We start from the raw sequence: 25,250 nt of genomic DNA, 5'->3' as shown, positions 1-25,250 counted from the left end.
TTGAAAGCATTAAACAAATGGAAAATGTACACCAGGCTCAAGTGAGATTTTTCTATGGAAATATAAAAAAAATTAAAGAATTGACATTTCCAAACAGTTTATTTCCAGCATCATCTTTAAGGTATTTGATTTTTCTTGACTGCAGCTGTAAACATTATCCTTCCAAAATGTCCTTCTTTCTCCTTTTTCCCTTTGATAAATTAAATAAACTGAGAGCTGCTCCCAATAAACACACAGATTGATTTGGGGAGCCTGAGTCAGAGGTGGCCATCTGCAGTACTCTTTTGGGAGGTGAGAAAGGTGGGGTTGAACCCTTGATATCCTTGAGAATGGATGGAATCTAGCCAACAACAATTTTCCTGATGAACACAATTTCTGCTATGTTACCCTTGCCCACACAGCGGTGCAAAAAAGAAATTTTGCACAGCACATGCCTGTGAACTTCCTTTTGTTCCCTGGGTGATTTTGGGAGAGACATAATTCCAAAATTCCCCTTGTGATAAGCACAGACTGGCTCAGCATGGTACCTTTTGCCTCTCCTGTGTGAAACATCTTGTCATGCTCCCTTCCAGCAGAGTGAACCTGTGCTTGGCCACTGTGAATTTGCCTCCTGGAACAAAACATGCCATGGTAAAGCATTGAAATGCTCAGTGTGACAGCACTCCATGAAACTGAGACAAAACCAGGAAACTTGGATCAAAATGTTACATAAATCATTCAGCTCATTCTCCAGGATTTGTGTGCAAAGTGTGTGTGTCCATTGTGCTCAATTTCCTTGGAAAAAAAATAGAAAAAGTTGATTTGTTCTCTCTTTTCATAAAATGGGAGCAAGGTCCTCCTAGTAACAGCATTTTATTAGTGACTTTTGCTTTCAAGCCAGCTGCAGAAAATGATACAGCAGAATATGTCAGCAGGTTTTATCACCCCCATAGCCAAATGGCACAAAAGCAAAAGAAAGAAGTAGTGAGAACAGGGAAATAGCACAGGAGAAAGTTATAACAGCTAAAATAATCTTAAAGCTCAGCAAAACTTGTTGGGAAAAACCTGGGGAAGCAGTCTCATTTTGTCAGCTTGATTTTATGGTAATTACAGTAATAATAAAACTAATTACATCACATAACACTTCTGTGAGGCAGGTGAGGAATGCTGGCAGGGAGGTAATGTCAAGATAGCAGCTGAACATGCATAATAGGGAAGCCAGATGAAGCTCTTCTCTGAACAGCTCCCATCTAACCGTCTTCAGAGCCCAAACAAGGAGGAGTTAAGTGACTAGAAAAATGACTTTTCTAAAAGAGCAATCATAAGATGCTTGAAGTGATTATTGTTTGCTTGATAAAAGTTTTTAACTAGAAGAAAAGACAAAGAGAATTCTTGAAATTCTGCAGTTACCAACCAAAGTGATTGTGCTAACAGCTCTGATTATCAGGCAGCCATAGTGGCCAGGCAAAGTGGCCAGAAGAGAGAGGAGATGATAAAAGTGGTTGCTGATGCTCAGAAAAGTCCCACAGCACTTTGTCTTCTTCCCATCCTTGCTGTGTACTCCACTTACACTACAAGATGACTGGCTTCTCAGCTTCTGACAAAATAAAGAAAAAAAGCCGACAGAACATTATTCTAGCTTTGATAGGCTATTTCCCTGCCTGTTTAATGACTTCAGTCACAGAATGGCCAAACAAATAACAGACAGTGTTAACAGGGAAGTGTGAATATGCACCTGGAAGTCATAGAGGAACTGTTCATTTTCTGCATCATGCAATGGTTAGACAGGCTTATGTAGCAGAGCCTTCCCTGTGTGGTACTGGTGGTACAAAGAGAACATATTTGGAATTCCCACCATAGCTGCCAGAATTAGATGTGATTGTTTCTCTAATGACACTACTGAGGTGCTGAGCCTGACCAAATCACTCTGTGGTGCCTTGGATTTGTCACACCATAACATGCAGATGTCAAAGGCCATGAGGTTCCAGCCAGTAGCACATGGTTCATACACAGCCCAGTGCAGTCAACACTAAATCAGTCATCCCAGTTCCTTCTGTAGCCAGCTGACAAACCTGTCTGTGACACTATAAAGTCCCCTAATTTCAGGTTTTGATGGGACAAATTTCTATCCATTAAAGTTAGGTCAGATTTCTTTTGTATGTGATTAGTCTCTCACTTCTAAAACACAAAAAAAACCTACTTTCACTCACCAAGGCAAAAAGAGCATGTAGTAAAAGATGGGTGAAGATCAAACAGTAGTCCAAAGCAACTTGTAAGCTCAGGAACTGAATGAGGCCTCACTGGCCTCCATTCCAAGCACCAGAATTCAATTGTCCATGTTCCTATATTCAGGGAATGGTTCCTGATGTAATTTTGGCAACACTCCCAGACAATTCCCAGACACAATTTAGATGTTAGCACTCCCAAAAAAGAACATGGACAAAGCCACCTCAGCTGGAGAGTTGGACAACTAGCATGGATGCAAGTGTCCCTGTGCTGATGGGGGAATCTGTGCCTGGTTTGATGGCAAGGGGGGCTTTCCAGCATTGGACTTGCTGGGCACACGTGTGTTAGACACATGTGCCATTCATCTCCAGATGTACTGAAGTTTTTGAAACTCCCTGGTGTAACACACACTTTCTTCACAGTGAGAAGATAAAAGCACAGTTTTTAATCAAATGTCTTTGCTTATGGATCTTAAAGCAGCTGTATTGAATTTACATGACAAGATTTTGGTATTGAAAGGTTGAAGGGGTGGCTTCTGTCAGAAGACACCCAAAGCTATCCTTGTCTGACAGAGCCCTCATTCCCCATCCTCGTGTACCCCTTGGAAGGAAGATGCAGAAGAGTTTAGTGAAATCTGGGAAGAAGGGAGAGGTAGAGCCATTTTTCGTTTCTTTCCATCTTACTCAATTTAATTGGTAATAAATTAATTTCCCAATTTGCATCCCTTTTGCCCATGATGGGACTTGGTGAGTGATCTCCTTGTCCTTATCTCAAACCCATGATATTTATTTCCTTTTCATGGATGGGGGATGACAGAGCATCCTTGTGGGCACCTGGTGCCAGCCAAGGGCAATGAACTAAAGCAACTTTAAAGAGAAGGAAACTGTAAGAACAATCTTCTTAGCACACCAGGCATTTCAGAAATAAAAAGTGCCATGAACTTTTAGTCACAATTGGACAAAAAAGTCAAAATGTTCAGTAGGTGCAAAATGTTAAGGAAATTGAAACCATGGAAAAGAAGAAATATAAATGGATTAAGTCAAAATATTTCAGTTTGAAAATTAGAAAGTATTTGCTATCAATCTGGCATGCATGACAATATAAATTAATCAGAAACTCAAAATAAAGGTTTTTCTAAAAATTGAGGGGGAAAAAATCCTAAGAAATATAATGTAGTAACCAGAACTTCATTTTTCAAAATTTGACCAAAGATATCAGTCAAAATATAGTTTTGCCTTCAGAAATATAGGTTCTGACAAATTGGTATTTTCAATTTAACAAGTAATTATTTTAAAAATGAATTACAACTGTTGTAAATATCAGCCTTTTATTGTATATTTGGAAATGGAAGTATGGAACAAGAAATAATTGCAAACGCTGATTAAGAGAATTAAATCTTTTCTAGGAAATGTTATGATTTGAAACAGTGATCCTGATCCAAAAGAAGGAAACGAGAAAAATTCAGGTATTTTCTTCTCTCTCTGAAATGAAGCCTTTACTTGAACACCTCATGGATTCAAATTTAATGGTTAGGACTAGTGAGAGGTAGGCAGTTACACTGTCCAAAGTTTCATCAAGTAGGTGTGGGTAAAAGTCTCTTACTGTACTTTGCTGCCATCACCAAGGAACAAATATTCATAGGAGGCTAATTTCTTTACTGGAATCTCTGCAACTTCCTTGTACAGAGTTTATTTTAAGCTAGTCCAAGTCAATTAGCAACTCTGTGTGATTGCCCACTGCTTGCTGTTTTCTATTGTGGTTCCACAGCACACCAATGACAGCTTTTCAGCAGCACTTTCTTTGTACTTCAGTAATATCAAAACATCACAGAAAGACGTGGGAAGGAGAAAGGGATAAGTACCACATATGTGCCTTCTCTCTCCAGCTCTCAGTATTACATTGTGCTATTTGCCACCCTCATCAGTCTCTGCTCTGGATACCTTCACTGCCCACACTTTTGTCTTGCTCATTTCTTGTCCACTATTGAACATAAAAAGAGAAGAAAACAAATCTTCAGTATTAAGCAGCTGAGAAACACATGGCTTGAGTATCAGTTTTATCATCCTGAAGCAAATCATTCTCTGCTTGGTCAGTCTCAGCAATGTCTACTTCAATTTGCTGCTCCAAGATAGGTCTCCTGAAAATCACCAGATGATTAGATAAACAAGGAACCTAAAATTAAACAAATCCCCTTTTTGCCTTTATGAAAAATTATAGAGAGTTCATTATGTACATAAGTCCCAGTGAGGCATTTCCTTTGCATCAGACCAGTTGGTCCTCAGAGGAAAGCTGCTTTGCCTTGTTGCAGTGTGATGTAATAGCCTGTCCATCCCGGTTCTTTCCCCAGGTGTGCCAATACCCTGTCCCTTCCCCTCCCTTGCCCCCTGCTGACTGCTGTCCATCAATCTTGGCATGCCAGCAAGGGCGCCAGTGTGATTGGTGAAGTTCAAAAGATGCCTCTCAGCCCTGGGGACATTGGGCCATCCAGGTGTCATTCATCCCCTGAGACTTCTCCCCCCTTACCTGGTTGGTGGGATCCCTACCCTCTCCCCGGGGTTAAAAGACACAGCAACCAGACAGTTCTTGGTTCTGTTGGAGCTGTTGCTGCATTCAGAGGCCTGTGTGCCTGGAATAAAGCTCTGGATCAAAACCCTCCCACCTCCCGCAGAACCCGACTCCTTTTTCCTTCACCTCGCCTAAAGCCTCTCCGCCAGAGGTAATCCTGAGTCCCTGCTTGCCTGGACTTGTCCCAAGTGCCCAGCTGCAGCATCCAGCCAGCCAAAGGTGTCTCTGAGGTGAAACCACCACAGCTGCCACCCTTGGTCAAGCAGCAAGGTCAGACGAGCCCAGGCACGATCCATCCAGCAATATTGGTATCTAATTTCAATATTGCCTGACTCTGTGGTAGCATTGTGTGGCTTTGTCTTCATGGTGACATGGGCATGGGTCTCATACTTCCCCATGTTCCAGCAATCACAATCTCAGATTTCACTCAGATCATGCAGACTGGACACTTGTGTGGACCACAATGGAGCAAAATCAGAAGAGGAACTGACTCCAGGACCATCCTTTTTCCCAAGGCAACACACACTGATGTAGGCTGCTACAAAGCAGGCAGCCAACTCATTCATTTCTTCAACAGTGAATTGCAAAATGTCCCTGGGACATGGGTGTTACTCGTCAATAAAAATGTAAATGCAAGTTCTGAAAGAATCAGGTTGGGTACCCGGGTTCATATTGTGAAGTAGATTGCAGAAAACATCAGGAAGGGCCCAGAGGAAACACCTCTGCTTTTCTGGCCCGCTGCATTCAAGAGTGATATGTTCCAACAGGGATCAGAAAAAGGCTGCTGGAGAGGCCCAAAGAATACTAAATGATGGTAGAGAAAGTGAGCCTTGGAAAAGTGTCTTTTAGCTTAGCTAAATGAATATTAGGTGGGTATTGGATCGTACTCAGGAGGGCCAAGTATTAAGGAGGGCAAAGAACTATTTAAGTTAACTGTCAATGTTGACATGAGAAGAAATGGAGTGCATTTAAGCTGGAAAATAGAAGAAGGATTCTACTAATGTAAGTAATATCTTAAATAATTTTCCACAAGGTGTGTAGGGGCCACAAGTCAATCTTTAGGTTTAAAATGGAATTTGTGGGAGTATGAAGAAAACCCACTTTGTGAGGTGGTTACTTACTCTAGGAAGCCACAAGATATGACAACTTCAAAAATCCCATGATTTCTGTCTGCTGGGTGTAAAAGAAAATGCCTGTGCTTTCCTTCAAAAACTTCATGTACTTCCAGGATTTCCTCTGGCAGTTGTTGTAGTGTATGCTGGTTTCTTGTTTTACAGATGATAGCACAAATGTAAACATATTGCAGTTTTCACAGGAAGCAATGAAGCTGGTTTTAATGTCTCAGGCAAATTCTGACATATGTACTTTATGGTAATCTATGTCTGAAGCTTACAGTCTAATGGGGTTGATGGATTAACGTTATAGAGAAAAAATTTATCACAGATTCAAAAATGGTTGAGACTTGAACTGACCCTGCACATCATCTTTGCTGACTCTCTTGCTCAAAAAGATCAAAGAGATCACCTAGAAACAGTCACCCAGCACTGCATCTGGATGGCCTTGGAATGCCTCTGAGAAGAAACATCCCACACCTCTCTGAGAAACCTGTCCCAGTGCTTAGTTACCCTCACAGTAAAAATGTGTTTCCTGATGATCAAGGAAACTTCTGTGTTTCAGGTTGTGCCCACTGTCTCTGGTCCTGTGACAGGGCACCACTGAAGGAGGATAGCTTAATGAGTTTCAAGAGTTCTTAGAGCTTCATTAAAACAACTATGAGGTAAATATTCATACATGTTTGTGCATTCACTTTGGTTAAACTAGATAAAGCCTGTGCATGCTTTAAATTTATTTAGGAAAACTAAGAAAGAATCACTCAATTTCTTGCTTGCTTTATTTGCAATTTCAGATAATTCACAGGTCTGGAACTGAGAGCATAAAACCAATCACTTTGAATACCTGACTGGATCCTGATTCATAGCTCACTGAGGCCAGCATGGGATCTCCTGAAATCTGATATCAAGTCTTTGCTTTTTTAAAAGAATTTATAAAGTATAGATCCTGTTTTTTCTTCATACTGAATAATGTCTACCTCTATGATTTTATTACATTTCTACATATATACACTGAAATTACACATATGTATAACTATATACTATAATAACTATAGAACTAACTCCATACTGTATTCTACCAATTAAAATAAACTTCTGCTTGATTCTTATGCTTACCATCACTCAGTAAAGACTGGCTCCTCTTTGAGTGTCATTAAGGGATGTACAAATACAGAATGATGTCAGTTTTTACTGAGGATTGTTTAGAGGTAATGGTCTACAGCTGTGCTTGTTAGAGAACAAGAGTTTGCATGTGGTGAACAGGAATTTTGTGTTCCTGTCAATGCAGTATGTTCTCGTATCCTCGCTTGTCTTAAGACTTACGATCAGGTAATTTTTGCTGACGAAATTTATTTATGTTCATATCTAGCTTTTTGCAGAGTTTAAAGGTTTTGTATGGAATACAGATAATGTTTTGGGTACATTATGTAACAATATCTTTACCTGAGTAAATGGAATGCACAGGGGTTTTTTTTCCTGTGGTTTGGTAATGATGATAATAATCTGTACTTTATATGATGTCACACAGACAGCTATCATGGAAATAATGTTGTCAGCCATGCTCAAAGCTGGATTGTACTCTGCATCTAGAGTTGCTAAAGTGCTGTACCCTATGGCATTTGCAGATCAATGAAATTTGGAAACAATCTGATTTTACTTCTGCCATAAATATAAAAACAACTTTAAATTTAAAGAATTAGATTGCAGTGTAAATGACACTGCTCAAATGGATTCCAGCACTGCAGTGAAACAGTGACCATTGTGATTAAGTTCTACCACTTGGAAGGTAGAAATTTTTAATTTTACCAAAATACCAGTTTGCTTTTTATAATCAGTCATCCACATTTCTCATACTTGACAGAAAAACAAAAACTCATTCACTGGAAGTTCTTGCTGGTCTATAGGCATAAGCTTGGACCTAAAGAAAATAGGTAGTGTGGTATATTCAGAATGAAAAGTCATACGAAAAAGGAACCACAAGCTTTTGGTTTTGTCAAACACTCAAGATTACCTTGATTTCCTATTAGCCTTGGTACGTGTTGGAGGAGTCAGGAGCTAGGGGAGGGAAGGTGGGACTGGGGAAAAGGGAAATGAGGAGGGGCGTTTTAATGTTTGTTTTTGTTTCTCACTATGAATTCTACTTTAATGGGCAGAAAATTGCTTTAATTTTGCCCAGGTTGGTTCTATTTTTCCCATGGTGGTAATTTTTAAGTGATCTCCTTGCCCTTTCTCTACCCATGAACTTTCTCATCCTATTGTCTCCCCTTCCAATTGAGGGAGAGCAAGAATGGATGTGAGTTCAGCATACAATGTTAGTTTTAGCTTGAAATAAGAATAAACTAGCCAAAGGGAAAAAAAGAAGGGGAAATATGTCTGTAGTTTGTGTGTCTGTTTGAATTTTAAGCTGCTGAATTTCCCAAGGTGTAGTTAGAGCTTAGTCAAAAAAAGGAACAGTAAGTGCTTTAATGGGCATGGTGTGTGCTTTGTATTGTAACTGTTCCCAGCAAATTTGAAATGTATTTTATCCCTTATGCCATACCAAGGAGCCTATCCAGCATATTTCACCTTCCAGATCAGGAGACAATAGAAAGTCACAGAAGAGAATTCTGGGTAGAGGACTAAGTTGCTGACAAAGGGCAAAGTTTAAATAAAGCATGTTCAGTGGAGTTGAATCAATACTTTATTTGTTAAGGAGAAGTAAAAGTACAAAAAAGCTTGTACAACTAGGCATAAAAAAGTAAGAAATCAATTCTAGTTAATTCAAAATGCTTGAAGAGTCACCTATGCCATTATGTATGAATAATTCAGGAACAGAATTTTATTGCAGACACATATTGTTTGGTTTGGATTTAGTTTTCCCCCTTGTTTGACCTGAAGCCTGTAAAGAATGATATTCAACTAATTGAAATAACATTTTGCAAGTAAGACAATACCTTAGGGATACTTCAAAACCACTTGTCAAATAAAATTTGAAAGATGAAACATCTGATAAAGTTTATATAAATAATGGTATTTTACAGTGTGTTAAACGTTTTATGTGAAGGTCTTTGCATGCAAGTTGTGTTTGCCTGTTGAAAACAGATCAGATTTCTGCTCCCCTTTCTCTCTATCAGTCCCTTTTTATTTCTCCCTACAGCAGTGTCTTTCTTCCCCCCTTGCTCTCTGTTTCCTTGTCCCTTGCAAGTGTTTGAACATGTCTGGAAATGCTTATCACCCTCCACCTTCTATTCACAAGAGAACATTTTGCAAGACATTATTGAAAATAACTGAAATAAATCACAACAGTACAAGATGCTTTCAGATTGAATCAGCACAAGCATATTACTCATGTCCTGAGATACAACAGAAATATCTGAGACCATAAAAGATATAAGTTGACTATACACATGACTGTGCAGTCACCATAATGAGCTCTCAAAAAAGAAACAATATGGAATCCAAACGTGTTTCATTACTGACTTTTATCTGTACTTTACTAGCATTTATTTGCTCTGAAGCAGGTCTACATCTGTGAGCATCCGAAAGTTTTAAAAGTATAGATGTATGCAAGAATCAAAATGGCAACCTCAGTGACAAAAGGTTATTGTCACTCGTCCAGGCTTATGTTCAAATCCTGTAACAGTTCTGGGTTTAGAAACCAGCCAAAGGAAATAATTGTGTAGCTTGCTCGCTAAGCTAAATGGCTGTCCTCAAACAGGAAATTAAAATCATTCACACACAGCAGGACTTTTTTTCATTGAATAGATATTCAATGTATTGAAATTATTCAAATAGAGGTTTTTGAAGATGCCTGCTGTAAATCATTTATATAAAACTAAGTGCCACCCAACTTCAGTGCCTCCATTGACAGCAGCCACTTTGGATACAGTCTGTGACTAAGGTCTGAGAAGTCCAGATGATTGATTTGAGATTTAAGACTTGATGCAAACATGTCAGATGACCTAATCCCCAATAGAGTCTCATCCTTTGTGCACAGAACACACAGAACTCCCTAGAACCTCTCTGGTGGGTCTGAGTATTCTTTGTACATCTTCACTCCCATGTGCACACTTTCCAAAACACTCAACTTAGGTACTAATGCTCTGTTGCAATTCTCAAGCAGAGGAACCCAAATCAGAATATCAATTCTGATTAGATACTGTTAGAAATGAACTAAATAAAAAATGGGCAGAGGAATTGGCAGTACTTGTGCTCTGTAGAGCAGTCTTCTGGCAAGAGCACAAGCCCAGAGTGGGACCTTGCTCTGTTCAGGGACTGCAACTCACATCAACAGAGAGCTCTGTGGTCATGAAGGTGGAGGTCACGTAGAGAAACAGCAGAAAGTAAGAGAAACAAGATTTAATTTGTCTTGACAGATGGATTCCCCATTCAGTCAAGAATTAAGCTTGTTTTAGGAGCCTACAGCTCACTGCTCCTTGCACACTAACCTAATAATGGTGTTTGGTTTTTGGTTTTTTTTGGTTGGTTAGTTTTGGGTTTGCTTGTTTGTTTGTTTGTCCCTCCCTCATATAAAATGCATAAACAGCACAAACACCTTGAATTCAAGCCCATGTGTATTCAAGATGAGTAAAATATAGGTTTTCCTTTTTGGGGACCTGTGTCCTAACCACTGGGCTATTGTCAAGGAATTTCATCTCAAATCTTTCTGTTCAACGTGCTCAGCTTCCACAAAATCTCTTTTGAGATGTCTTGCATTTGTTAATACACTTGGAATACAGATTGCATATCTTTGGAAATGCAACAGCCAATTAGCTACTGTAAATATGGTAATCAAAACTCTTTCCTCAAAGCAGGTCTTTTCTGAAGACCTAGGATTTCCTTAGCTCTGGAAGAACCTCAAGGTAGAGAAGGCAGGGATCAAATAGCCCCAGCTCCAGCAGCAATATGAGATATTGGTCTGTTTGTTAATCCTGAGGCCAAGAGGTATGATAGGCTTGTCTCAGTTCAGCTAGAATCTCTTATCCTACAAAAGAGAGAGGTTCTATCTGACCAGCCTTTTGAAAATGATCTCTCATCTGTGCTAAATTCTGGACAAGCCCAATAGAACAACATCCCACTAACACCATGACAGAAACCAGTCTCTCAATCACACTGTGTCTGCCCTCTGAAACATGTTTTATTAATATAATCATAACCATTGAGTTTTACCATGAATTTCAGCACAGAAGCAAAGTTTCTACCCCAAAATTAAATACTCAGCTGCACTGTTACAACTTCTCTAAAAGTGGTATCTAAGCCATTAAACTAAACTTTGTTCAGTGTGGACATTAAGGGCCCTGCTTGTCTAAAAAAAGAATCATCACAATATCAAGGTCCAAACCCAGCATTTAATCCTCAATTATTATCATGATACAATAGACTCCAGCAAACCAGAACCAGAGTTTTCACATGAGCCTTTTAGTTATAATGTCAGATAGCAGAGTTCAGAATTGATATTTTAGGGAAAATCAAAGTAACTGGGGAAAAAAAAACAACAACCAAAATACCTACAGTGAGCATAAGCTAAATGGCTTCTGGATAAAATTGCAATTATACCAAACACTTTTTATTGAAGTATGCTTCATTATCCTCTGGGTAAATTATTCAGTGATTAATAGTCTAAAGAAAATTGTGTAATTTATCACTTATGAAACAATTCTTTAAAAGCACTGTCTTATTTTTATATTCTGTGGGAAGCCCAAAGTAAAAGAAAAAACCCTTTTGAGAACACATAGGGAACTCATATCTAATTTTGTTAACAGAAGTAAAATGCAGAACAACAATCTCAGTGGAGACTTTGTGAGCTCTGCTAACTCCTGATGCCATTCATGCAAGTCATTAAAGCAATTTTAATCCAGATGGAGCAGGCACTGTGAGAACATGCAGCAATTGAGAAGGAGAAAGAAAACCAGTTTTACCACAAATTGGTTAGCATTTCCTCATTGTATTAGTTGTCTTAGCATAACAATTTGCCAATTTATTCCATGTGCATGGTAAACTCTGTGTTGGAATAATTGCTGCCCTTTTTTTTTTTTTTTTTCCATGTTAATGCTGTCATTAGAGAAAGAAAGCCAGCTTAGGAGAGACTACTTTCAGTTGTAATTCTTCTTGAGAACCATTGTAAGTGTATTTAGTTAACCAGCACTGTTGTTTGAATTATCTATACAATACTCAGGGTATTTTTAGGTGCAAATGTGAGATATTTTTTTAACCCAATTTATTGGTAATTGTTAAATTTTGTGTCTAAAAAAAAAATAAAATGCATTTGCATCTACAGATGTTTGCTCAAAAAAAGAATAAGAGTGGTTCCCTCAGGTGAAAAAGGGTTCTGATGCAGTGTGTTGATTCAAGCAAGGTTAAGCACAGGGGCCATATAACTTTTGGCACATAACTGAACTAGCTAATTTAGAGATATAACTGACCTATACTCATTAATATGAAAGGAGATAGAAATAGGAAATCAATGAAGAAACATAGGACATTCCAGAGGTTATTTAGATTTTTGGGTGGGCAGCATCAATCTCTTTTTTGATAGTCTGAGCTTCCTATCCTACACATTCCAGTCAGGTGCTCAAATTCCAGTGAAAGGATGTTGGAACAGCCACTACTGAAATAAAAGGAGAAGCTCCTGCTGATTTTAGCCACAATCAGGGTTAGGCCATAGATCAAAATTCCTGCCTTGAGCAGAACCAGATGGCAGCATTTACCTTAGCATTGCTCTGGAGAAAAGACTATGTTGACCTTGTGTAAGGAAACACCATTATGTAGACTTGTTAGTAAATAAATTAAGTGTCTAACCACTTCTTTCTTGGGAGTATTGCTTTGTTTTATTTTTTTTTTTTTTTTGTTATGCCCTCCATTATTCAGGGACATGTGCAGGCTCGTTGGAGCAATTGCAGACACCAGGAATGCTTGAGCCTTCTCTACATTTCTTCTTAGGAGATTGGAACTTCCATTGTTTTCTGATAAGTATCCTGCTCAGCAGCTCTGGTGTTTTATGCTTGACTTATTCTTTAGAACTTGTTCCTTCTTTTAGTTTTGTTCCCCCTCTCTTGCTGTAAATATCATTATTAGGTATTTCATATTCAACCCCTTTTGACCAACATATATCCTTTTTTATTTTGGGGACAACACATTCACCTACAATTTTATCAGTGCAGTCAAATTAATAAAAACGTTAATAAAAGTAAAACTCGGGTGAGGTTTGAAATCCAATACTAGCAATGAGCACTATTTTATTGGCTCAGAAGTACAGGTAACCATGGGAAATTAGAGATATTATCATGCTCACCAGATAACACCCTTATTTGGTACAATGAAGTGTATATATTATGTATTCATTGCATGACAGATGCCTGGATTAAGAGTATAAATTAGTTTGTCTGTACCTGCTCTCTCTGCTGGTCAGGAATTTCACAGTAAAGATGATACATATGGATCTGTAGTTATGAAGACAGCTTCTCACCACCTGAAAAGCTGCTGTCATATATGACTCCTCTTGAGAATATCTGTGAGGATAGACTGACAATACTAGCATTGCTCTGAGGCATCTGAAACTGATTTTCATTCTCTGCCTGTTACCCAGTGTGTGCACTGGGAACTGTCTGCATTGTCTCTGATTTTGGCTTTGTTAATAAATTAAATAACATCTGAAATTATGCCCTGATATCATAATATGACTGTAAAATGCATTTTTTTTAATTTATTGCTAAGCAGTTAGAATTATCTCTTTCTTGAAGAAGCAGCATTGTTTCACAGAGGTTCGAGTCACACCTCTGATGTTATCCTGGTCAGGAACTATTCCCAGTAAACAGTCTGGAAGTGGTGACTAGAGGAGTCCAACAGCACAGTTGTGGGCTTTTCCATGTCTATTGCTCTCAGTGCCTGGGAAAAGTTCCCAAAGGTATTTACTAGACTTAGCCATAGCCTCTTTGACTAGCTGGGGAATACAGATTTGAAAAAAATATGATGAGATTTTGGGCCATTTGTTACTTGCAGCTGCTCAGAAGCCAGTCTACCTTGAAATCTTCAAAGAGTAAGAGCAGCCTCAAGAATCCTGAAGACAGACTTCCCACAAATCAAATTCATCCTAAAATTGCAATTCTAAGGAAGAAAAAAGAGTTGTTTTCTGACTGTCACTAGAAATTCATCAGAAATTCTATAATGACATCCTTTTCTGTAGAGCTTCAAAATTTGTCTATCTTTCTAGCCTGGACTATTTAACAAAGTGTTTTGGTGGGATGGTTTTTGTTTCTTGTTTGTTTTGGGATTTTTTTTTTGTTTGTTTTTTTTGGTGGTTTTTTTTTTTGTTGTTTTTTTGGGTTTTTTTTTTTGTTTTAAAACAGTTTCTGTATTCTACCTCACACTTCACAAGATGCCAGAATGGGTCAGGTTGGAAAGGACCACAGTGAGTCATCTGGTCCAATTTCCCTGCTTAAACAGGGCTATCCCAGAGCACAGCCACAGGATTGCATTCACAGATGGTTCTTGAATATCTCCAACAGGGTAGAGTCCACATCCTCTCTGGGCAACCTGTTCAGGGTTTGGTCACTGCACAATGAAGAAGTTCTTGCTCACATTCAGGTGGAACCTCCTCTGCATCAGTCTCTGCTTGCTGTCTCTTGTCGTATACTTGAGACATTCAGGGTTTCTGTACAAAACACATTCTTCAAACTGTTTTGCCCAGTTTCAGGACAGTCCTACCAAGCTGAAGGTCATAACCACTGACTGTAACATCTTATGTTACTACAGTCTTACTGTGGTGGGTTGACTTTGGCTGGACACCAGGTGCACAGCAAACAGCTCCATCACCAGCAAGTGATGTTCAGCCACTTCCAGGGGAGCAGGGCCTCAGCACATGCAGGATTTGCTCCAGAAACCAAACACTGTAAATGAAAAATGCCCCCATTTCCTTCTCCTTTCCTTAGCTTTTGTATCTGAGCTGCCATTCTATGGTATAGAATATCCCTTAAGTTAATTTGGGTCAGCTGGCCTAGTTGTGTCCCCTCCCAGGATCTTGCCCACCCCCAGCCTACTGATGGAAGGAATGCTGAGAGACATCACTGCAATGGAAAATTAATTCCAGCTCAGCCAGGCCCAGCACACAAGCAGACAGACTCAAGTGTATATGTACACACACAGAAGCACACAGATAAACTTCTGAAACAGCTACTCTGAACTGGCGTCCAGATCAGAAATCTCTTATCATTAGGATGTTGTTTCTCCAATAAGGAAAGAAGGCATAAATAAATATTTCTTCCATATTACAGTTGTTCATAATGATGTCTATAAATATAACATTAAGGAAAGTATTATTTTTATAGTCATATGTTATCTGCAAAATTTGCCTCTGTAAGAACCGTAGGTTCTTAGAAGCAGACCCTCTTGTCCAAAGTGTTTCTGCTCTGCAAACTGGGAACTTCTCCTTCTGTTTTCTTCTCTTTCCCTCTTCTTACTTGCATGATAGTTGTTATAGGTAAAAGTTAAGTTACGCTAAATTAGGGTATAGTTCAATTATATTGTATTAATTATGTTATATTAATTGTATTATGTTAAGAAGTGGGGGGGAGGGTGCTTATTAGAATGTTCTAGGAGAAGAGTCCAGGGTTTGGTGGAACAGTGGTCTGGCAGGGCAAGGAGAGGTCGAAGAGGGATTGGATGGAAGATCTGACCAATTGTTCAAAGCCCTGCAGAAACCATTGGTCCAAATGAATGGCATTAAAGACCAATGAGAAGCCTGGAAATGGACCAATCACCATGCGGATCCAAAATGGACCAATCCTGAACTCAGAGGGGGCTATAAATGGGGGGAGTTCGGTCAAGTCGGGGTTCTTCTTTTAGCATACTTGTTTTGTGGGGAGAGCACAGTGCACTTGGGGTTCTTCCCATGTTAGTTCTGGTTTTGGCTTGCTGTGTGGGTGCCTGGGCTTATCCTGGATACTCCATTCTTTGCAGCTATTTTAATAAACGAGAACCTCTCTCTCCAGAGAAAGTTTGGCCTCGTTCATATTCTAACAATAGCGCTGAGTGAAGGATCACCAGCCAGCTCCCTGGCTTCATGAGTTGGAATCCTATGAGACTTGTCAGAGGGAAATGCCAGCAAGAAAGCAGATACCTCCATTCTCTAGTTGGGTGGTCAAAGGCATCTCAGTCCTCCAAAACTGATATCTGCTGTTAATATCTGAAGGGAACATCCAGGGTTGATTTTTGTCATGAGCCTGCACTCAGGGTTAGATAACTGAACAGTAGCTGCACTGTCTGCAGGGAAACAAAGGTTGTATTTTTCCCTTTTGCTTTTTTTTTCTTATTTTTTGTAGTATATATAGACCAAAGATCCAGTTTTTGTTATTTCTTCCTCAAACTCCCAATATTTGTCTCTTCTAGGAAGAAATTACATAGTTATCTTACTGACCTCCTCTGCCTCTTTAATACTCTTCTGTATCTGTCCCCATGGCTCAGTGGAGCCTGATCCTGCACAGAGTGTGGCTGTCTGCAGACAGCTGCAGACACTCCTACCTCTCAGAGCCCCCCATGCCATGCAGCTACAGCTGAGCACTGGCTGGCAATGTCCACAGGCTCCTCATCTGTTCTTCCCATGTGCCAGACACAGCAAGGCACACAGCAAGACCCAGCAGCACTTTAGACACAAATATGATATCCATGGCACAATTAGAATAGACAGATTGTGAACACATGGCTTTCCAACAGAAATGAGGGGTAGCCACATGTTCATTGTGGTGGCCAAGCTTTACAGAGCTGGTTTGGTGTGTGCCCAGTTCAGTTTTTTCTCTGTGGAGAAGTGGAAGCGAAATTAAAACAAAACAAAAACAGCAACAGTAACCAAAAAAAAAAAAAAAAAACAAAAAAAAAAAAACAAAAAAACCAGAAAAAGAGGAAATAAAAAAGACAAAAACCACCAAAAAACTAAACTAAACAAAGAAAATAAAGGAAACCCCTATAGCATAGGTTAATTAAAGGTTTAAACCACATGCTGCAAAATGTAGATAATTGTCTTTGCTCTTTGAAACAGCTCACATGGGTGCTAATTGGCCCATTCACTTTACACTGTCTCTGAGGTTGAATTTCTTGGCCATTATGGGTTATAGGCTCACAGTCCAGCTACTCTGTTGCATGCAGATCGGGGCAAAATGGTTTGGTAGCTACTTAGGGTCTTATTGGAGCAGTAACATCAGTGTTTCATCCCCAATGTTCTCAGCTCCTGCTTTTGCTCAGAGGAGAAACTGGTTTTATACAGATAGTCTTGACCCACAACCCTACTGTGATGAGCACTGCAAAGCAAGGCCTCTTTCTTTCTTTCTTTATTCATTTTCTTCCCTCCTTGTAATCAAAAATGGCACTTCCTTGACTCAAACATAATCTCCTTTGTATAGCTGTAGAGTTTCTCTGTATTATTACCTTCCTGAAAGCAGAATATTCATGTATTGCACTGGCAAAGTATTCCTGATATGAATGCAGGTAAACAGCACTGACTAAAGAAACTGTGCCAGTCACAGAAGGACTTGGCTTGTCTTTACCTAAGGAGCCTCTGCCAGCTCACATTTGCCAGTCAGGTGTCAGCCCTATTGCCACTCTTACTGCTGAATCTGTGCCAACAAAAGTCAATATAAAGATGCCTTTTTGGAAGCAAAACCATCCCATGATTGACAGGAAGGGCTATCAGGTATTTGCATGCCAGGGCAAGTGCATGGCCATTCAAAGTGCATCTGCACACAAACTAGATCTACCTGTAGGGCAGACCTCAGGCTGAGACACTCTGGTTTTTGCAAAAAAAAAGGGTTGTGTGAAAAGGTGTGAACAGAAATCCAGGACTCCTGCTGCCTCACAGCTCTCCCTTAAGCACAAGTACATGCTCCTGGAAGGTTGCAGCATCTGTTTCTGAAAGTGGCTCTGTGGCACAGCAGTGTGATTTAACACAGGACCAGTTCCTCCCTGTCCTACTCTCCGATTCTATATACAGTTTTTAGGCTGCAGCACACGTCTGCATGCCTGGCCCATCTCAGTGCCGCTCATTAGCTCACAAGTGTTGTGTTGTTTCTCTGTCAAGAGTTTTGTTTGTTTTCCAGTTGTCATGCACAGATTCCTCTGGGAAATCAGAGAATACAGGTGGACTTCCTTATTGCTGCTTTGCTGTCATTATGGTAATCTCTAAAAAAAGAGCAAACCTGCAAAAATAAAGAAAACAAAGGGTGCACAACGTTCTTGTCAGAAGGAAGGTCCCTCTTCTGGCTCTCTTTGAGAAATGATTGGTGCGTGTAAAAATAAATATACTAGGTACTTTATCTGACTGTCAGTTTATTCAGCTCTTAACAAGAAGAAATGGGCTTCAGGAACTGGAAATGTGTACAAAGAGATAAAATATATGACAATTTTAATCTTAAATATTAAGACAGTGTTGAACTTTCCACAGAAAACCTCATGATACATTATGATATTTTCCCCAAGTGATGGTATTGAGACAGATGTGTTTTGTTGGGTTTTTTTTGTTATTCCTAGTGCCTAAGAGTTCTAGCCTGAGAAAAGCTTCATTAATCTCTTGAAATAGGAGGAGATGTTTACTGTCACAGGCAAAGAGGAAAGGAAAGGACTTTTTTATGTTAGAGTTATGTGAAAGTTAGGGATTAAGTAGTCTGCTGTGGATCACTTGGAGTTTACACCTATCTTTGTAAGTTAGTAGCACTAGAGCATGGGCTAAAATATCGTCTGTGGTCACCCATACTACTTGGTAGCCTGATCTCTGGCATGGTTATGGCCTGTGCCAAGACTCACTGTTCTGCTGGGCAGAGTTTATAGGGCAGCATGAACCTCATGGTATGAGGCTGTCACCTGCTTCGGGGAGAAACAGAGAACATCCCTCAGGTTACCAGTTGTGCTGTTTCTTTAGAGTTCAGAAATAGAGCTTGTTCTTTATTTAGATTATTGGACAAAGAACTGGTCTGACATCTGCTGAAACTCAGACTCAAACTTCAACCTCATACGCAAGCAGGAGATGAGTGCCTATAAAAGCACCCTTTATTTCTTTATGAGCAGTTTTCCTTCCAAACATAAGTACTAATTGCAGCTGTACCTTTTCATGCTTTCCTGCATTAGCAAAGGGAGATAGCAACTTGCAAATAAATCCTCATGTGTAGGAGTATTTAATTAGATGGGACTAGATGAATTCTAGAAGGCTTATGCTGGATGCCATCAGTAGCATGCAGCCAATTTATCTGCTTTCTCACTCATGAGACATGTTTATGGTTGGATATACATAGTAATCATTAGCATTGGTAAGTGTTGCTTCATCTTCTATGAACCATTTACAACATGTTTTCTTATTTTTCCCCCTTGTTTGCCTGCTTGAAAAGCTGCAGAGAAATCTCTGTAGGGAAAAAGCACAATAGTTATTATTTCAAAATACCTGCACCTTCAAGTGTAAATTGTTTGCTTTGTGATCATGAATAGTAGCATTTTCAGAAAAAAAAATAGCCATCACAATCCCTGTTCCATCTGTATCATCTCTGTGTCATTCCTGTTTGTGCCTGCCTGTGCTGTGGTGTAAGGCTGACAGGGAAGGACATGTGGTGTCCTTAGCTGCACAAAACTGGCACAATGCTTGGGCATGCACTCCTCAGGAAAGAAGACTTTTAACAAAATGTGTGAACAGTATCTCAAATGTATTTTTTAACTGTTTTGTGGAAAAAAGTTTGCTGCCCAAACAAAAATCATTGGCCATCATTCAGGAAATAATCTTTTGCAGACGTTGTGCTTGTCTACACCACCAAAAGTTTTGTTTGTGTAAAACAATTTCTGTTCAAGCATTCTCACTGACAACATGATGGGGAGAAAGAGGACAGACAGGTGTCTAAAAAGAGCAGAGGTGGGTGAATAAAGGATTATGTGATGTGCAAAAGCAGAATTTCTGCTGAATTCCTCTCCATCTCACTTGTGATCTGATGTGCCCAACCCAGCACATATCTAATCCACCATTATTGAATCTCTTAAGCCTTGTACAAAATGTAGATTAAGAACTGGAACTACTTTCCTGTCTCTTTTTCTGCAAGAACAGCTTGTCTTGATCATTCTCAAGGATGTGACCTGTGTTTAGTTATGTGGATTCTCCCACAGGAACCTCCCAGCAGAGTTTGGACCAACCAGGTTACTCACCAAGGATGTTAATCAGCGCTGAATTAAACAAACTGGTACAGGGAATTCTGTGGGAGTGACAAAAGTTCCCACACTGGAAAAGTCCTGTAGAAATGAGTCAAATGAGTTGCTGTGAAGCCACCTAAGAGTTCAGCCCCTTACCTTGTTTCAGGTGGGTGTGTTGTGTCACTTGAGTGACTGATGAGATGGGGAGTTTCTGGACCAGTCTTACAGGACCTTAACAACTTATGTTTACAAAGAACAGCCCAGATGCACAACCATCTCACAAATATAATGTAAATTTGAATTTGATCCTGTTTCAGTTTTAGAACTTAAAGTCTATAGTTCTTACCTCCACCTTAGTGATATAATGATTCTTGACATTTTAAACTTACATTTTGCAGATTTTTCTTTGGATTCAATCTTACAAATGATGAAGCATCCTCTGGTCTACTCATTAATTTCATCATTAATTATTTGCTCTATTTCAAAGATCAGCCACTGAATTTGTAATTTTTAGCAGCTTGCTGTTCAATTTTTCATACTAGCAGGTGATTTGAAGAACCCAGTTAAACAATTTTACATACATCATAAGGCTTGAAAACACTGACTGTTGTGGCTACCTCATTATATTTGACCTATAATGAGGTTTTTGTTGTGTTTGGGTGGTCTGTCAGGTTTTTTTGGGGTTTTGGTGGTGTGTGTCTGAATTTCATGAGATCATGGTGAGCCCTTTGACTTCCTTTATTTTGCTTCCTTTATTCCTCTGAATGATCCTTTAAGAAACACATCAATGTGTTTGAAGATTGGAAATTTCAGCAAAAATTTATTAAAACTTCTGAAGAAAAAAATTAGCCCCATAAAGCAATGAAAATCTGCTTTCATATAATGAATAAACAAGTGTCTGAAAAATTTATTCAGCAAATCCTAGCTAAGTATTGTATTCTTACCCACAGTGAAAGGTATGTGGCCAGTTTTACCACTTGCCTATCTGTATCATTAATGCTTAAGCCAATAAACACCACAGTCAAAAAAACATCCTGAAAACAGTTTCCTATTTGAGAATACACAGAGTGTTTTTCTGATTTAAGAAATATGATGTATTCAAAATCATGTATTTCTCCCATGCCTCTGGTTGGAAATAACATGACCTGTTTCTTCAAAAATGCTGGCCCAGTAGATCTACTATTCTTGTAATAAGCCAACATGAAAGAACAGAAGTATTCTCTATTATCCATTCTGCAAGATGCAGAGAAATGTTTGCAGATTGCACTTGGGATGGGAGACTGTATCATACAAAGAAAAGCAGCTGGTGATATTTATGCCTAGTAGAGAACAATGTGTGCTCTTCCCGAAATTACCTCCAACTTTTATCTTGGCTGTGTGCCATCCCACATTTAAAGGATAATCAATGGGCTGACTCAATATGAATAAAGCAATTTGCAAGACAAATCTATTTGTGATTGAGCTGAATCATGGAATACAGACCTTAGGAGGAAAATGTCTCAGGTAAAACTAGGAATCCTAGATTTACCTCCTCAGAGATATGTATATCAAGATATAAGTCTAGACCAGTCAAAGAATAAGGCTGAGAGCAATAACTTTCCAGTTCTAATACTTCAAATGCTTGAAGAATAAGGGAAAGAATACAATGAGTGGCATTGTATACAGCAAGTGTTTTCCTTCCTGCTGAGTGTGTACGAGCCCACGTGAGCTTTTGTGTGTGACTGATGTCCCTGTTATTTGCTGCTTTGTGGTTGTGTACACAGGCCAACAAAGCAACCTGTTTGAAACAAAGGGTGATGTTCCTTCCTTTCCATCACTGCTCACTGTGATTTCTGAGCATTATTTCCAAACAAAAACAAAATAAAGCATCCTGTCAAACTTCCCTACAACTTTCTAAGTTACCTTGGGGTCTGTCTTGGAAACCTTTGAGGCTGATTGCAGTGAATCACTTTAACTGCCAGCTTAGCCACTGAGGAGACAGAGCTGTCATCGCATGAATGAGAGCTCTGCAACACAATATTGTCTGGAGTTTATATTGACATGGCTGAACAAAATTGCATAAGCCAAATTTCCAGTTTTAAGGTGCAGCTTTAAGGATTCTGCTTTTGAATTATGAGCTTAGAAAGTTTTCCAGCCTTGTGATGTACTGCTAATAAGGTGGGAAGACAATAAATTAAATGAACTACTAATATGCTGCCAAATATCACTATTCACAGATGACTGCTACAATTATTGCTGAGTAGTTTGGCATGACTCCAAGACTCCTAATGTATATTCTAGGGCCCTCAAACAAATGAGCAGCTCCTTGGTTCTGTGCTGCTGTAAGCACTGCTAGCTTTGCATTTACTAGATGACATTGTCCTCAGGTAGAAAATAAAAACCTCACTTCTGAAACACACCTCAGCTCTGAGCAGTAAGATGGGGAAAACATCTGGAATTGCTTGCTTCCAGGTGACAGTGTTGCGTTGATTTTAGTATTATGGACAAATGTAAATCTTATTCTGACCATTTTAATTGTTCTTGCTATTATTGCTATTTTTAACAAGGTTTTGTCTTAATTGTGCTTGTTAGTTTGTGGCATCAAAGGGAAGTAAGAACTGTATTTACTCCCATTTGAGCTAGAGGAGAATTTCCCCAGATCCTGATTACAAGTTTGAAAGAGAAGAAAGTTTCATGTTCATTGTAGATGAGGAAATGGGAGAAAGTAAGGAGTGGGAGATGGAACTGTGATCTGAAAGGAAAAAGAATCAATTGTATGCATGACAGAGAGTGTGAGCTCACATCAGAAACCTTTCTGCCACTTTGCCAGGACCAGATGAGTCCCAGTTAAATCTCCAAGGGTGAACTTTCTGCAAAGGAGCTGAACTGCTGTAATTGCTTTCAGCTCAGGCAGGCTGAAGTAGGCTGAGACTCAGGACCCTGATGCAGATTTGTTACACACAGGCTGAAGTGTCCCTGTCCTGACTCCTGCTGCTGGCAGGTACCAGCCCTATCAGATTCACTGGATTTGAAGCAGAAATAACAGATTCACACGACTTGGACAGAAGCAGTGACATGCTCTGAGTGCTTTCTGTGTTGCTCCTGTGGGGGTAAAAACCTCCCAGGCAAAGTCAGAGAGATAATGGCTTGTATTACATTAGAGTTGATTCTGCCAGATGAGATAATAAGAATTTGTTCTGCAGTTGCATGTAAACAGGTAGAATTCAGAAAGCCAAGTTTATTGTTAAATTAGCAAAATATTTATTTGCATTAAAAAAAAAATCTCCTTAGAGAGTCTACGGAGGGACAAAGCAACAAAGGGCAGTTCTAGCTTGGGGTCTAGGAGGTCCAGGCTAACACCCCTGTAACATTGCTGATCACTAGATCAGATTAACCTCTGTTTTGTCAGATACATGTATTCCTGAATAAAAGACTTAGTTCTGGATAGATCTTTGTTTTATCTTCTTGGCCTGTTTTTATTATCATGCTAATTTCTTGTTGACACCAAAGCCATAATCTTTCTACACTTACTTTTGGAATGATTCCTGTCTGTGCTCAGGTACTCTATCAGAATGGACACAGTGTCTATAGCCAGGTTTATACCTGGGTGAGTTTCTCCTCAGCCTGCTGGAAAGGGTAGGTCTAATAGTGTAAGAAATTCTGATTAGTGACAAAGAACATTTTGCATCTTATTTTATATTCCTGTGACAGAACTCATCTTCTTGCCCTCAGGCACTGGGAAATGGGAAAGAATTGAAAACATGGGAATTACTAGAAAAAGGAGAGGCAGGAGCTTTAAAACCATTTTGCTTAATGAGGATTATTTATTTTATAGTGTGAATATACTTGCATGAGTATTTTCTCCCTGTTCATAAATTACGTTATGGGCATATTGGATATAAAGATGAATATTATTAGTTTTGTGACTGTTTGTGTGTATGTGTTTAACTCAAGCATCTTTCCAAATACATAAGAATTTATCTATGAACCTGGTAGCTAGATCTGTGACAATGTGGACTCAAAAAGATTAAATTAGATAAAATGAAATTAGATTTGATGAGACTAGAGATAAAATTTAGAGTGTATAGAATTATTTTTTTTTAGGCATGAGGTGAGAGATTAATCTTACCTAACCTTAACTGTCTAAAAGTTTTCTGTCTGGATTATCATTTAGAATCATACTACTGTCGATGAAGAGATAAATGAGCACTTCCAGAAGGTCATTCATCCCATTTTGAGATGTCTGTCTCTGGAGATCCCAATCTGTGTCTTCTTATTCTCTGTACTGAGTCTGGATGAGTAGCAAAGACTTAATCTCTAACTTGGAACAAGTATGATTATAAACTATTACATTTTAAAAGTTGTCAAATGCAACTGTGATCATTCATGGTTCTACCTTACATACTTGCATAGCATTAGGCCTTTTCTCCAGCCAGAGATAAAACAATCATTATTTTAGTCATAAATTACAAACATATAAATACAGAGCAAAACTAAAATTTACTGAATTCACCTATGACTTTGACCCCATACAAAATTATGTCAATATTTTTATGCTTTATGAAGTTTCATGAACCTCCATCTCTTCTATGACACAGCTTGCACTGTGTCATATTATATATAATGTAATATTTACATTATTGGAGATTATGAATATTTCTCCTTTTTTTAATTGAGGTACATAAATATATATGTTGTGATACCCATCAGTAACAATGTTTTGATTAAGAGAACTACAAGAGTCAGAGGTCATACTTTTTTTAAGAGATTAGAGGTACTGACTCAATCATATATAAATCCCACACCTATCCAGAAATTAGGCACTTGGACAGTATTTTGGGAAGTATCACTATCTATTTATATTTTCTCATTGTTTTGTTTTAAGTATCCACTGTTGATTACTATCAAGAATAAGATGTTGAACTGTATTTATATGATACAGTAATTCTTAATTCTTATGCTCAATCATAGAATCATGAAGTTTGGAAAATACCTCCAAGATCATCAAATTGAACCTTAAGTTGGTAGTGTGCTGGGATTCAGTTGGTTGGCTGATTTTTCCATTACAAAATGTAAATATATTATTAACAGAAGCATTTTGTGTTCCATGTAATGTCGTGTTTAACTTCTGGAGTGAACCTGGTAACATCAGCAGAAGTTTAGACACCATCTAATACTATCTGCCTTCTGCAAGCAGACAGCATTTATACCAGAGAGCATCTTCAGAAATGCTGAACTTCAGTATTCACTGGGCTATGAGTG

This window comes from Molothrus aeneus, chromosome 1, assembly GCF_037042795.1.
Source record: "Molothrus aeneus isolate 106 chromosome 1, BPBGC_Maene_1.0, whole genome shotgun sequence".
NCBI classification, from domain to species: Eukaryota; Metazoa; Chordata; class Aves; order Passeriformes; family Icteridae; genus Molothrus; species Molothrus aeneus.
Note: the sequence above shows the minus strand (reverse complement) of the source record.